We start from the raw sequence: 11,215 nt of genomic DNA, 5'->3' as shown, positions 1-11,215 counted from the left end.
TGGTCGGGAGCCGCAGGATTTCTTCCACTGGAACCGGGGGGTAACCAGACCCCAGAGCTTCAGCAGGAGCCGGAGCTCTGAAGCCTTCCCTCAAGTGGTTTTCTCTAGAAATGTCTTGAAGGGCAGCGATGAACAGCCAAATCTATCCCAAGTCTTCAATCTACGCAGCCGCCAGTTCTGGGCTCATTTATATAGCTTCTCCCAGAGTCTGTCCACAGGATCTTTTTCACCTGGCAGCAATTAAACTCCTGCATGAGGGGGTTGCCCTGCTAGTGAATTAACATCACCTGTTCTCTTATTAGACTGTTCAATCCCACACTTGGGATCCTAAAGAACAGGTTTCTCTCTTTCATCCTTGTATGAGATCTCTCCAATTTCTTGATGAAGGCACTTAGTGCTATGAACTTTCCTTTTAGCACTGTTTTCATTGTGGTCCCATAAGTTTGGGTATGTTGTGCTTCCATTTTCATTGAATTCTAGAAAGTTTTAAATGCCTTTTTTTACTTGGCCTCTTACCCAGAGATCATTGAATAGGGAGTTGTTTCATTTTCCGTGTTTGTAGACTTTCTGTTGTTTCTGCTGTTGCTGAGTTCCACCTTTAATCCACGATGGTCTGGTAAGGTGAAAATGATTTTGTTCATTTTCCTTGTGTCTGTTGAGGTTTGCTTTGTGACCAAGTACGCATTCAATTTTGGAGAAGGTTCCATAAGTTTTTCAGAAGTTGTATTCTTTTGTGTTTGGGCGAAATGTTCTATAAATATCATTTATGACCAATTGATTCATGATGTCTTTTGGTTTCATTATTTCCTTATTTAGTTTCTGTCTTGATGATCTGTTTTTTGGAGAGCATGGGGTGTTGAAGTCTCCCACTAGTAATGTGTTAAGTTCGATTTATGATTTCAGCTTTAGTAATATTTCTTTCAAGAATGTTGGTGCTTCTGCATTTGTTGCATAGAAGTTCATAATTGAGACATCATCTTGGTATATTTTTCCTTTGATGTATGGAGTGTCCTTCCCCACCTCTTTTGATTGGTTTTGGTTGAAAGCCTGTTTTATTAGTTACTAGAATGGATACTCCAGCCTGTTTCTTGGGTCCCTTTGCTTGAAATACCTTTTTCCATCGCTTTACTCTAAGGTAACGCCTATCTTTACTGCTGAGGTATATTTCTTGCATGCAGCAGAATGATGGGTCCTGGTTTTGCATCATTTTGTTAGTCTGTGTCTCTCTATTGATGATTTTAGGCCATTGATGTTGAGAGATGTTAAAGACTGGTGGTTATTGGTTTCTGTGCGTTTGATTTTGGTAGAGTCTGTGTGTGTGTGTGTGTGTGTGTGTGTGTGTGTGTGTGTGTGTGTGTGTGTGTGTCCTTTCTTTTGGCTTTTCAAATGTGGGGTTATTAATTTCCTTTGCTTTTCTTGATAAGATTAACCTCCTTGGGTTGTAGTTTTCCTGCTAGTATTTTCTAAAGGGCTGGATTTATAGGTAGGTACTGTTCAAATTTGGTTTTGTCATGAAATATCTTGCTTTCTCCATCTATTGTGTTTGAAAGTTTTTCTGGGTATAAATGTCTGGGTTGGCATCTGTGGTCTCTTGGTGTTTCCATGACATCCTTCCAGGCCCTCTAGCTTTCATAGTGTCTGTTGAGAAATTCTGATAGGTTTGCCTTTATAAGTAACTTGGCCTTTTTCTCTTGCAGCTTTTAATAGTCTTTCTTTGATCTGTATATTTAGTGTTTTGATTATTATGTTGCAGGAAGATTTCTTTTCTGGTCCAATCTATTTGGAGTGCTGTAGGCTTCTTGTATATTTATGGGCATTTCTTTCTTTGGGTTAGGGAAGATTTTTTTCTATAATTTGTTGAAAACATTTTCTGGGCCTTGAAGCTGGTAGCCTTCTTTTTCTTCTATTCTATTATTCTTAGGTTTGGTCATTTTTTATTTCTTTTTTAAAAATTTTAAAATTATTTTTATTTTTACATATACATTTATAATACTACACATATACAATAAACTATCTACAGCAAGAAGAATCATGAAAGAAGCAGGAATTATATAAGTGTTACATTCATAGTGTTTTGGTTATTTGTATTTGGCAACCTTGAAAGAAACATCTTTCCTAACTTGCTGTGTCTAAAATTCTGAATGTAAATCAATATCTACCATATATCATCTTTATCAACTTGAAACATCTATCTAGACCTAAAAACATCTCAACCCATAAATAACTAAACTTAATTATAAAACTAAACTATCTAGTCTTCAACCCTACCGGAGACTTGAGAAAGAATAAAATTAATTATCTGAGTAGACAGGGAGTGCAGGTTAGTAGCTTCCAAAATGAGGACAGAAAGAGTTTGCTGCCTGAACAGTCAGCCAAAACTCTCTATAATGCTGGAGAACCATCTTCAGTCTTTTGCTTCAAACTATAATACAAGGTTTACTTCTAGTACTTTGAAAGTTCTATTGCAGGCTGCTTAGGATAATTAAGTAATACAAGTTAATTGTTAGTTGATCAAATCACAGTCATATCAATTATTAGTCTATTTTTATCACAAGAATATACACCCTAGGTTTAACAGATAGATATGATTTTATACATAGATAAGGTAAAATAATTAGAGAAGATATTCAAAGACCTTGGACACCTACAGAATATGGCATTTAAAGATTTTTTTTTTATTTTAAAGATTCTTTGACAATAGACAGGTTAACTTCTGGCAACACCCAGCCTACATCAAAGAGGATGATAAGCATCAATGAACCTCCTTATGGAGATGGCTTCAAATGGGGCAAACAAGTGATTGGGCAAAATGTTCTCATTTCTGCCACAGCCAGAATTCTGCCTGAAAATGGGCAGTCTCGGATCTAGGCAGAGTCTATGGCCAAACTCTACCAAAAGAGAATAAGCAAGTCCTCAACAGTTCCTGCCTCACAAACATGTCTGTCATGTTTGATCTTTTTGTAGTTTCTCAGATTTCTTGGATCTTTTGTGACAGGAGGTTTTTAGATTTACCAGTTTGACTGTGGTACTGTTTTTTTCAGTCATATCTTCTACCCATGAGATTCTGTCTGTCATCGTTTGTATTTTGTTGGTGATGCTTGTGTCTGTAGTTCCTGTCCTTTTCCCTAGGTTTTTCCATTTCCAGAATTGTCTCAGGTTGTGTTTTCTTCATTGTTTCTATCTCCATTTTTATGTTTTGAATCCTTTTATTCATTTCCTTTTACTGTCTGGGTGTAATTTCCTGAATTCACGAATTTCTTTAAGCCACTTGTTCAGTTTTTTATATCTCTCTTTGTGTATTCCTTTTCCAGTTTGAAGGATTTATTTTCCGCCTTTAAGCTCTTAATCATTTCATAACCTCAGATTTGAAATCTTCCTCTTGTGTTTTGTGTGGGACAGTGCCCCAGGGCTTGTTGTGGTCCTGAGACTGCTGGTTTCTGGTGGTATCAAATGGCCCTGGGATCTGTTGCTTGTGTTCTTTTGTTAACCTCTTCCCATTGTGATGTCTCTGGTGTTAGCAAGTGTCATGGTCTTTGATGCACAGGGTTTGGGGGTAGATATAGACCATGGGGCTTTGGTCCTTCACCCTACTCACATCTGCTGAATTTACTATCTTGTTGGCTCCTTGTTTTTGAACCAGGTATGCCAGGAAGCTTGAGAGCAGGAGGAAAGTTATATGACCAGAGAGATGCTCCTGTGGGCCCACTTGCCTCCTAGGCCAGAGGACAATTTGCATTGCCAGTGTTTTTGCAGCTCCCAGCCTCCCGTAAGCCCCGGAATTCAGAGGCTGTGTGCCAGCTAGATGTGCAGTTAGTCCTTGGAGCATGTTCCAGTGCCTGCTTTGACCCAAGAATTTTCTGTGGATTATTGGGTGTCAAATCCACTTGTGTTCCAGGGTGTGGGATAGAAGCCCCAGACTCTGTTGGTTTTGCAGCCCACAGTTCTCTCTGAGTCGCAGAGTTCAGAAGCTGGTGCCAGTCAGGTCCTTGGAGCATATGCCCATCCTTCAGGGACCCAGGAACTTTTCTGTGAATTTACCGCATGGCCTGAAGCTGGACCCACCCATGCTCCACACCGTTTGGACCCCTCTCACTTGGGGATCATGAGTACTGGTGTTTTGTAGTTCTTAGATCTGTCCTTAGGTCACTGTGCAGTCACTGTGTTCTGCTGATCAAACAAGGTGTATGTTTGGCTCCACCATCTTGGATGTCATCCCTAGATGTTTTTTTTAAAATACACATTTGGGCAGTGGTCAGACTTTCTAGCTTATCCATTTTTCTGAAAAAATCCTTGTCAAGATTCATGCTTCACTAAATAGAAATACAAGAAAAATTCCTATAAATGGAAATACCAAATCAAGTGAGTTTAACTTTAAATATAGACTTTATCAGCAACTTTCTTTTTCAATAATATCATCAATTTTTAGTACCATGTTTTGGTTACATTGAACTGTTACTTAGCAATGAGATTCAAATTTAATTTATTTAAAAATTTAAAAATTATGAACTTTTATTCCCATTATTTTGCCAACTCCCACAACAAGAGCTATTTCCTCTTGAGTATTTCCTCTGTCCTTTGGAATTATCACATCTGTCCTGGGTGAGTGGTAGTTGAATGTAACCCCCAAAATAGTGCTACATGTTTAGAACATGGAAGTTTCAGGCATTTGCTTCCCAGCTCCCAAAATGGAATGGTATCGGATGTCTTAGGCTGGCTATTAGCTCTGGAGGATACTTGCTTGTTAATCTCATGTAATTTCACTCCTTAAACTCCAGGTGTTTTATGCTTCCATTCTTGGTGTCCACTGACTCTAGAGGATGTAACAAACTCCCATTCTAATGTGTGCAATACTGCCATAATTTTGTAAGTATATTTTAATTACAATCTATAAGGGTTTCTTTTTTCTCCTACCAAATTGCTAAAATAGTTCACTTCCAACTTGAGAGATATTGCTCAGTGAATTGTGCCCTTAAGAGGGGAATTTGAAATTCTAACCCTTGGCACTTTATTAGGAAACATAATATTCACAGATGTAATCATGTTAAAAGAGGTCATTAGAGGAGTCTAAGCCTGTAGGATTGTTGTCTTTATTAGAGAAAAAATGCATCTACAGAAAGAGATGCTCAGGGAACCTGCCTTGTGATAATGGAGGAGTGATTAGAGTCATGTTGTTGGAAACCATGGAAGTCCCAGGGCTACTGTCTCAACCAGGACAAAAAAAGATGCTGCCCAGACTCTGAGGAAGGATTGTAATGTCTGTTTATTTAAATCACTCAGTTTGCGTTACTGTTAAGGCAGCTATGAGGCACTAATAAAAGCAATGGTCACAGCACAGAGCAGTAGCTATCCTGTGTGACATCATAACAAACAAATCATTATGATACTGAATAAAGTGAATAATGAGTTGAAGCTCTTGGTGAGGTCGTGAAAGTGAGGCACTTGGCCCTAGTGATTATAATAATATTTCTAAAAATTCATGCAGATTTATAGAGAAGTTGATGGTTATGGCTATTACACACAGGAGGAGAAATTGCTCTGTAGGTCTTCACAATGTCATCTGTTCCCTCTAATTACTGAAAAACACTCTATCATATCTGAACTTGATAGTAAGGTGCATAACCCTTAAATTTGCAGAATTCTTCTAAGCTAAAAGCAGGTGATGAAAGAGTAAGAATCCAAAATGTGAAAAGGTACGTTTGACTTGTTGAAGCTTTCTCTTCTTTGAATACAGTTACATTCAAGGTCAGATGTTGAGTGATGAGCACTAAGCAGCGAGGGTGAAAGCTTCAAAGTAAGACTTGCTCTCAGGCACCAAACCCCATATAAGCTTGAGATTGGTTCTGTGATTTCTTAAAGTTCAACAAAGTATAAAGCTTACAGGAAAGGTTATAAAAATGGCTAAGTTTACAGTGCTTAGCCTATATGTAATACTGACAATCTTGATGGCTAAATGATTGAGTGGATGGTGGGTGTCGGGTCTCCTGCCTGTGGTCCAAACATTTGTGAGACAGACACAGGAGAATATTCATGAGTTTGAGGCAAGCCTACGTTACATACAATGTGTGGGTCCGCATGAGAATATTAAGAAAATATGAGATCCTATCTTCATAAATAGTAAGACTCATTGCCATTCTATTCTGGAGGCTTAAGACACTCTCTTGTAGTTAAGCAAGAAGCTGAATCCTTATTGCTCTAGGCATCCATAACTCTCTCTGTAGATATTAGAGAAATCAATTCTTTCATAACAGCCACCAACTTAAGAAGGACAGGAATCATAGACAGTGGGCAGATATGATGTCTTATAAAACCCCAACAAAAGGTGTCCCTCAAAAACCATATGAATGATGTCACCAATCAAACAAAGCCAAAGTAGCAGCAAGTCCCCGGATCACACTGTTCCCTTGCTACAAACCCATCTCTCTGACTAGAAAGAATATGAGCATAAGTACAAGGGGACATTTATCACTTGCAAAGCAGCACTTGGGGGTCAGTTATCCAAGTGCTATGGCTCTCCTTGGCACCTTCCTCTCCATAGTCTGACTGGGGTGACTGACATGCAGGCACAGGTAGACTTTGTAAACAGTGAATTTCTGTCACAGCTTCAGGACAATGGGTTTATAAAGCTAAGACTTTAAGACTTTTGCTACCAAGCTTAACTAACCTACCCCACCCCCACCCCAAGAAAGGTATAACGTTTATTAGCCTGAGCAGAAAACAAATTTATCCTTCAAATTACGAAGAGATACTCACATTAGCTTGGACACGTGGGTGTAGAAATGCCTCTAACAAACAAGGTCACCTGCTCTGTGGATTAGATTGTGTATTTCTTCCAGCCATTGAAGGCCTTGCTTAGTGAGAACATGCCCATGGAAGCAAGGATAGCAGTGTGCATGGGCTATGCCTTTTAAGTCTCCACTTGTGAAAGCTGACGGATTTACAAACAGTGATGAGTGTTCAACCTATGAGAACAAAGCCTTGTTATGAGCATCTCTTTCCCATCACATCTGAGAACCAGTCTTCTGTGAACAAGATGGCATGCTGATGACCTGTATTCTCCAGGAAGGTGTGTTTCTTCTTCCCCACATGCACAAAAGCTTAGCTTTTCCCAGTGCCACTATCTAGTACCATGGTGTTTTCAGTAGCATCATTCCTGATATTTCCATTTATCCTCCACAAATAAGGACATGGATAGATACAGCTCACTTATAGCTCAGTTAGGAAGAAACTCTGCAACACTAGGATTTTATCCTGAGGACTAAAGTGTATGTGTTAAGTCAGCATCCCATATGTACCCACTTTCTATATAATTACAGTAGGAAAGCCTGGTAGCCAAATGGATCTTCCACTGAGCAATTCATTAAAGAAGAAATTTAAACCTGTAAAGCCTTGAGGTTAATGGTGAGAAAGTCATGTTTGCCCATGAAGGAAAAAAAAAAAAAAAACTTTATTAGGAAATAATAGTTATACCTTTTGTGGTGTAAAAATGAATTAAACTTCCTTTGTGTTGAAGTAACATTGAAGCAAAATAATTGATGGATGGACAGATGGGTAGAGGGATAAATAAGTTAGTCATTGATAGTGAAAGTGTAAAATCCTTAGCAAAGCTCCAAGGCCTTAGAATGGGTATTCTCATTCTTTAGAAGCCTGCTGAGATGTCCAGAGCTTGGGACTGAACAAGGATTTGCATGGCATTTTAAAATCTACTGTGTGAAGATTTTTTCCTGTGAATTCATTAGAATAAGGTGATTTTATTTAGCATAAATAATAAAAAGTCAAAGTAAATACTTCTCCAAAAAGGTTAAAATTGGAAACATAAATGTTTCTGTAAACATTTGGATTTCATCATACTGTTGAATTAGTGTGAGTTGTGAGAAAGTAGACTAGGGATCAGGCTGTTTGTCCTCCTCATTATGTTTAATCAGTGGATACAAGATAGTTCAGCATGGAGTCTGAGGAATATACAACACATATAGGTTTCTTTGCTCAATTATTGTGATAACGGCAACTATGAGATAAATTGAGATTCATCAAGTCTTTAATCCAACAGGGACAAAGTTTTTATAGAAGATTCCCAACTCTCCCTGACTGTCAGAATTAAAGGTGTAGTAGAATCCCCTGAAGAAGGAAGAGACAGGCCTTAGATCGACATCATGACCTTTTGTAGCCCTGAAGAAAACAAAGCCCAAGCCTTACCATTTGCCCCTCCTTCCTTTTACTTTGAGTTCCATAAACTAAGAAGCCACTGAGGTAAAAGAAAGCACATAACCAGAAGACCACCAATTAAACACACAAGTTATAACATTGAAAAGACAAAGAAGAATGAACCAGAAACAATATTAGGATGATGTCTCATGGAGAGCCAAGAGTATACTCCTCTTGAATTGAGACAGCAAAATACTCTTTCAAACAGAAGAAATAACAAGTTTTGGTCTATGGGAAATAGAAATAATTTAAGTGTGTAGGTGCTCAATAAAATGCCTGTGCAATAAATTCTGTGAAGTACAGTAATAGTATCTGAAATCAGGAAAGAATCCTGCAAAGAGATAGAGAAGCCAAAAACTTACCATTTACTTATCTCTATAGTTTTAGATTGACAGGCAGAAACAAGCAATGAAACAACCATGTTTATATTCAGGATTTAGAAATTCTGGCTAGCTATTATCTGAAGTTTGTTTTGGATTGAAGAGATGTCAGCAAACACTGCAATCCCTTCCCCCTTGTGTGTGTGTGTGTGTGTGTGTGTGTGTGTGTGTATTTGTGTGTGTTTTGCAAAAATGTAAGGGAATATATTTGTAGGAGTTATTATGAGTCTAATAAAAATAAACACAATAACCACATTAATCAAAATCGAAAAATATTTTTCTCTAAAATTTCTCAAGTCCTTTGTTTTTCAGTGTTAAGAGAAAGTACCTTGATGCAGTCTGGGTCAGTAGTTCTGTCCCTTTCACTGTTTGCTTTCCCCCAACAGCATTTCCCAGAGCCACCTTTGTGCTGTGACATCAACTACAGTACTTTCTATCTGGTAGTGTTTCCAATAACTTAGTGCATCCAAGAAGGAAAACACCAATGGCTATACAGATCTCTGGAGGCTGACTTTGATAACCTGGCCACCAGGAGCTACTCGGAGTGGTGTGGTTGTCCAGGTTTAACCCAGAACACTATAGTAAATAGCAACAAATGCTGACAACTCTAGCACCGTGAAGGAAAACGAACGCAAAGAACTGGCTACTAGGCCTGGTAAGCTCAGTGTCAACCATGAGTTTGTGCAATGAGTGAAAAGTTCTTCAGAATTCCCCTTCCCCTCCTGTGTGGTAATAGGTCCTGCTGCATTATGCTTATCATAGACTAAAGAGCAGAATGAACCTAGTGCCGTTTCTCACATTTTATGGAAATAAAGTGCCATATAGTTGCCATAAGTTCATCAAACAAAATACACATGGAAAATAGTTTTAGCTAGAAATGAGGAAGACAGTGAGTAGGCATAGTGTTCACTCAAGGTAGATATGTGGGGATAAAAATTTTACTTAATCCACTCATAATCATAGACTGTATCAAGAACACTTAGCTGTATTCCTGTGTGTTCTCAGGCAACCGTTCCTCATTCACAGATACACACCCAGGTGATTCCATGTCATGTTTTTAACTCACTGAGATTGCTAACAAGAACAGCGAATGTTGCAAGGCATCATTTCCTCATTTTGCTGATATCATCGGTCAACAATTGTATTTAAATGTATCCTCCACTTTATAAGTGTTATTTTGTTAACGTATGTATTAATTTTTAGGTAACATCCCTTGTCAGTCACAGTTAATTTTTTTTTCATCTGATTTGCAAACAAATTTACTGAGCTGCCAGTCAAGCTTCTTTATATCATGTTATGTTTAATTCTGTGTGTGTAGGAAGGGGTATTTTGGTTTTCATGAAATAAATGTAAAATATGTTCTGGCTCCTTTATAATAGACAGAAATTAACTGCTGCAACTGGTAGAAATTATTTTAGAGTTCCTATGCATGAGAGACATCACTATTATGCTCATGACTTCAAGTTTATTTGTTTGTATCCACTTTTGAAGTGACAGGTTTATGAACACACAATCTGCCCTTTGACTCAGACAATGTTTCATCCAGAAAACAGATGAATTTGGGCCTGGTGGATTTAATTATTTAGTTCCCTACACTGCTGGGGCGACATGGGCAAGGATTTGGATCTTTCTTGTTATGTCACTGTGGATATTATGTGGCATGAAAGAAATTTTAATTTACAACCATAGAAGATAAAGACAAGGATTTTTAAATATGCATCAAGAACTTACAATATTTCCACACACAATGTATTTTGATTATCTGTAGTAAAAATGTAAGCATATAAAATATATTAAGGGTTAGTTCACAGTTGCCCAGAACAACAGAATACAAACTGATGGTAGAGTACCTGATTCAATCGAAAGTTATGAAAAAAAATATATATATATATCTCAGCAAGCAGAAATTGCAGGGAAGATGGGAAGTCTCTCTGCAGTGGGCACAATTTTGTGTGATCAATTGGCAAGTCCTTCTCAAGAGGGAAAAGGCCCGTATTCAGGAATCAGGAAAACAATCTGACAGATGGCACTGAGTCTGTGGACATGAGACTTCACTGCACATCCCCACTGCACTGCTCAAGGGCTCTTTTCGATATGAATCGCCATGGTGCACCCACAACTTCTCACCTAGCCAGTCTGCTGTGCAGCCCACAAGAGGTCCTGCTAAGAAGTTCCTTGATGAGGCTGGCACTCTGGGAAAGCCTGCCTGGGAACATTGCTGCTTTATCACAAGCAACAGCTAAAATGGTCACAGTACAAACAACATCCCCTGCACAGGCCTGGATTCTGTGAACATCAATTTAAGGCAACATTGTTTTTGATGCTGCATCAACCTTCCTATTAAAGTTTATAATGAAAACCTTCCCTTGATGTATTTTCAGAAATAGACCCTCTAGAGGTGTTTATTTTAAGCTTGTACAATCTAATTGAAACAATCTTTTAAAATTCAGATAAAATAAATGATAATACTAAGTACTATATGGAAATTAAAATGTCTTAGCCCACCATTTTAGTTTCTAAATAAATACATAAGTGAGCTAGGTATTCTTAGTAGTATAACATGTGGTTAGCATGTATAAGCCCTGATTTTAAAACCTATACATGATTGAAAATATAATGAAGTTTAATTTTAG

Source organism: Acomys russatus, chromosome 3, assembly GCF_903995435.1.
Source record: "Acomys russatus chromosome 3, mAcoRus1.1, whole genome shotgun sequence".
NCBI lineage: Eukaryota > Metazoa > Chordata > Mammalia > Rodentia > Muridae > Acomys > Acomys russatus.
The sequence above is the reverse complement of the archived record's forward strand: the minus strand, read 5'-3'. Positions refer to the sequence as shown.